This window comes from Penaeus chinensis, chromosome 22 (genome assembly GCF_019202785.1).
Source record: "Penaeus chinensis breed Huanghai No. 1 chromosome 22, ASM1920278v2, whole genome shotgun sequence".
NCBI lineage: Eukaryota > Metazoa > Arthropoda > Malacostraca > Decapoda > Penaeidae > Penaeus > Penaeus chinensis.
Genome location: NC_061840.1, coordinates 2,520,632 through 2,525,631, shown reverse-complemented (window position 1 = coordinate 2,525,631; position 5,000 = coordinate 2,520,632). Strand labels below are relative to the sequence as shown.

At 45.7% G+C, this 5,000-nt stretch overlaps 1 protein-coding gene across 1 annotated transcript in view; it reads right to left on the bottom strand.

The window, feature by feature from the left end:
• Positions 1-5,000, bottom strand: part of LOC125036813 — a 379,078-nt gene that overhangs the window by 124,399 nt on the left and 249,679 nt on the right. The window lies entirely within an intron of this gene.

The following is a 5,000-nucleotide window of genomic DNA, read 5'->3' as shown; positions in this document are numbered from 1 at the left end:
ACACTCACACACACACACACACACACACACACACACACACACACACACACACACATATATATATATATATATATATATACATTTATAAACATACATAAATACATATGGAAACATGCATATATATATATATATATATATATATATATATATATATATATATATATGTGTGTGTGTGTGTGTGTGTGTGTGTGTGTGTGTGTGTGTGTGTGTGTGTGTGTGTATGTGTGTGTGTGTGTGTGTGTGTGTGTGTGTGTGTGTGTGTTTGTGTATTTATTTATCTATTCATCTATTTATATACATGTAATACTCCTCTCAGTAAGGCAGATGTCTGGTTCGGCTGGTAATATAGCAGTATGCAAATATGGGTTCTATACAAAAATGACACAAGTATTGTCTCATTTCCTTTTGTCACGGATTAAACAAGGCATCAGGCAAGTCCAAGGTGTTTTGTTACAATTCCCCAAATTTTGATTTTGCTGAAATGGACGAAGAACGCAAAACCCCCCTCCGCCTCTTCTTCTTATATACGTAAAAATAAATAAAGAAAGAAAGAAGAAAAGAAAAGAAAACAAAAAAAAAGTAAAAAAAGAAAAAAAAAGAAAAGAAAAGAAAGAAAAAAAAGAAAAGAAAAGAAAAAAGAAAACAAAAAGAAAAAAAGAAAAAAAAGAAAGAAAAGAAAGAAAGAAAGAAAAAAAAAAGAGCCAATTCAGTCGACGCCCAAACACGCCCAATTCACTCCACAAAACAGAAGTTCATTTTGAGTGTTGTATTAGCAAATTTACACACATTTGTAAATCACTTTTTTTTCCTTCGTATGTGTACTCGCTTTATCAAGATCTCCTTTCTCCACCGTTTTGAAGCCGAGTGGATTTTTCGAACCTTCTAAAATCCGGAAATCGCTGCCGAAATGGAAATTGACGCCGATTCTTCCTTTGTTTACGGTGTTTAAAAGGAAGACTGGAAGGCGAGGAGAAAGATAGAGAGAGAGAGAGAGAGAGAGAGAGAGAGAGAGAGAGAGAGAGAGAGAGAGAGAGAGAGAGAGAGAGAGAGAGAGAGAGAGAGAGAGAGAGAGAGAGAGAGATGTATCTATCAACACACGTCAATATCCGCCAGTACCTATATTTATATAACTATCTGTCACTTTGTATCTATATATCTATCAACACATATCTATCTATCTATCCAACAACATATGTCACTATTTGCCCATACCTTTATTCATAAAACTATCTGTCAGTATTTATCTATATATCTATCAACACACACACCTACCTATATATCTATTTATCTATCTACCTATCTATAAACACATGTTAATATCTGTCAGTACCTTTATTCACATAACTATCTATCACTATTTATCTATCTATCCATCTATCTATAAACATATGTTATTATTTTGTCAGTACCTTTATTCATATAACTATCTGTCAGTATCTATCTATCTATCTATCTATCTATCTATCTATAAACCCACCCCTTATCTATCGGAATTTGGAAGCGAGCAGATTCCGCTGTTTCTTTAACGCAAATGAAGAGGAGAAGGAGGACGAGGAAGGAGGAAGAGGAGGAGGAGGAGGACGAGAAAGGAGGAGGAGGAGGAGGAGGAGGAGGAGGAGGAGGAGGAGGAGGAGGAGGAGGAGGAGGAGGAGGAGGAGGAGGAGGAGGAAGAGGAAGAGGAAGAGGAAGAGGAAGAGGAAGAGGAAGAGGAAGGAGGAGGAGGAGGAAGAGGAAGGAGGAGGAGGAGGAAGAGGAAGGAGAAGGAGGAGGAAGAGGAAGGAGGAGGAGGAGGAGGAAGAGGAGAAAGGAGGAGGAAGAGGAGGAGGAGGAAGAGGAGAATAGAGGAGGAAGAGGAGAAAGGAGGAGGAGGAGGACGAGGGAGGAGGACGAGGGAGGAGGACGAGGGAGGAGGAGGAGGAGAAGGAGGAGGACGAGGAAGAACTAGGAGGGGGAGAGATAAGAAGATCAAGTAATGACAGGCGAGTTGGATAAGGAGAGACGCCCTTGAATTCGCTTCGAATAAATGCTGGAGATGAATTTGATGTCACGGTGTCAGTCTCGAGATGTCAGCAACGCCGATCTTGAAGTGACTGTCCCTCGAATCCTTAAGAAAGAGGGAGGAGGAGGAGGAGGAGGAGGAGGGAGGGGGAGGGAGGGGAAAGAAGGGGGGAGGGGGGGAGGGAGGGGGAAGAAAGGGGGGGAGGAGGGAGGGGAAAGAAGTTGGGGGGAGGAGGGAAGGAAAAGAAGGGGGGGGGGAGGAGGGAGGGGAAAGAAGGGGGAGGGGAGGATGGAGGAGGAAGAACGGGAGGGAGGGGAGGAGGGAGGGGAAAAAAAGGGGGGGGAGGAGGGAGGGGAAAGAAGTGGGGGGGAGGAGGGAGGGGAAAGAAGGGGGGGGAGAGGGAGGGGAAAGAGGGAGGAGAAAGGAAGGAGAGATAAGGGGAGAGAGGAGGAGGGAGGAGAAGGAGGAGGAGGGAGAAGGAGGGAGGGGAGAGAGAGGGAAAGAAAAAAAAGAAAGAAAAATGCGAAAGAGAGAGAGAGAGGGGGAGAGAGAGAGAGAGAGAGAGAGAGAGAGAGAGAGAGAGAGAGAGAGAGAGAGAGAGAGAGAGAGAGAGAGAGAGAGAGAGAGAGAGAGAGAGAGAGAGCGAGAGAGAAAGTTCACGCTGAGAGAAAAATCGAAGCCCGACAGCAAAGGGAAAATGACATTCTGGCGCCAAAATTGTAACGCAAGCCTTCCACCGCTCTCGCAAATCATCCGCCGAAACTAACTTGAAGAAAACCAACACGATATTGCCAATAATAAAAAAAAATAATAATAATAATAACAAAACAAACAAACAAACAAACAACCTCACAAAACGAAACAACAAAAAACAGAAGAAAAGTTTTGGCAAGCTTCGAACCGAGACAGTTTGCTTTAATGCAAGCCGTTCCGTTCGGGCGAGTCAGCGAATTTCTCTTGGCAAGACTGAGCAGAGGGAAGTGACGCAGGGAAATGCTAAACCTATAGGGATGCGCAGGATGTCCGTTCTTAGGAGGAGGAGGAGGAGGAGGAAGGAGGAGGAGGAGGAAGGAGGAGGAGGAGGAAGGAGGAGGACAGGAGGAGGAGGAGGACGAGGAAGGAGGAGGAAGGAGGAGGAGGAGGAGGAGGAGGAGGACAGGAGGAAGGAGGAGGAGGAATAGGAGGAGGACAGGAGGAAGGAGGTGGATAAGGAAGAGGAGGAAGGAGGTGGATAAGGAAGAGGAAGGAGGAGGAGGAGGAGGAAGAGGAGGAGGAGGAGGAGGAAGACGAGGAAGGAGGTGGAGAAGTAAGGACTGGAGGAGGAGGAGGAGGAAGAGGAGGAAGAGGAGGAAGAGGAGGAGGAGGACAGAAGGAAGGAGGTGGATAAGGAGGAGGAGGAAGGAGGTGGATAAGGAGGAGGAGGAGGAGGAGGAGGAGGAGGAGGAAGGAGGTGGAGAAGTGAGGACTGGAGGAGGAGGAGGAGGAAGAGGAGGAAGAGGAGGAGGAGGAGGAGGAGGAGGAGGAGGAGGAGGAGGAGGAAGAGGAGGAGGAGGATGACAGAGGAAGGAGGTGGATAAGGAAGAGGAGGAAGGAGGTGGATAAGGAGGAGGAGGAGGAGGACAGGAGGAAGGAGGAGGAGGAGGAGGAGGAGGAGGAGGAGGAGGAGGAGGAGGAGGAGGAGGAGGAGGAGGAGGAGGAGGACAGGAGGAATGAGGAGGAGGAGGAGGAGGAGGAGGAGGAGGAGGAAGAGAAGGAGGAGGAGGAGGAAGAGGAGGAGGAGGAGGAGGAGGAGGAGGAGGAGGAGGAGGAGGAGGAGGAGGAGGAGGAGGAGGAGGAGGAGGAGGTGGAGGAGGAGGAGGAGGGGGAAGAAGTGGATAAAGAGAAGGAGGAGGAGGAGGAGGAGGATCAGGAAGCAAAGGAAGAAGAGGAGTAGGGAAAGAGGAGTATGAAGAGGAGGAAGAGGAGAAGGAGGAGGAAGAACAGGAGGAGGATGGGGAGGAGGAGGAGGAAGAAGAGGAGGAGGAGGAAGAGGAGGAGGAAGAAGAAGAGGAAGAGAAGAAGGAAGAGATGGAAGAGGAGGAAGAGGAGGAAGAACAGGAGGAGGAGGAGGAGAAGGAGAAAGATGAAGAATAAAGAGAGGAGGAGGAAGAGAAGAAGAGGAGGAAGAAGAGGAAGACGAAAGGAGGGAAGTTGCAAGTGAGGTTTATTGCAATTCGAGGACGGTGATAGCATAGTAGGGCATAATGATGATAATGATGATATTAAGTGATGATGATAATGATAATGATAATGATGACCGTATCAACTAGGCCTATGGCAATTCCTCCTTTCCTAGTTACTCATAGCATCATGAAAATCATCATCATCATATATTTTCATCATCATCACCAATATTTTAACGACAATACGATATTTTTTTTTTTTTGAATAACATGCTTTAATGATGATCACTATAATTATCTCTTCGTGATAAAGATAACACTGATAACAACGAGAAAAACAAAAACAGAAACAAAACAAACAAACAAAAACAAAGGAAAATGGTGACAATAACCGCCGAATTTACCTTTCTCCTTAAATACTAATAGGCAGGACATCATTTTCAAACGAAGACGGAACTAAGAAAATGAGGAATAAACGCGTGGGATGATAAAATTGGAGGAGACGAGTGAACAGAGGGAAAGTGAATAAAGTTGGAGATGATGAAGAATTGCGAAAATGATGGATAATGGAGGAGGATATTAGGAAAATTTATGATGGGGAACGAACGAAGGCGGATGAAAAGAGAAGGGGGGGAGGGGGTTTAAATGGGGGAGGGAGAGGGGAGGGGGTAGGGAGGGAGGAAGGAAGGTAAGAATGAGAGAGAAAGAGAAAGAGAAAGAGAGAAAGAGAGAGAGAGAGAAAGAGATAGAGATAGAGATAGAGATAGAGATAGAGATAGAGATAGAGATAGAGATAGAGAGAGAGAAAGAGAGAACGAGAGAACGAGAGTACGAGAGTA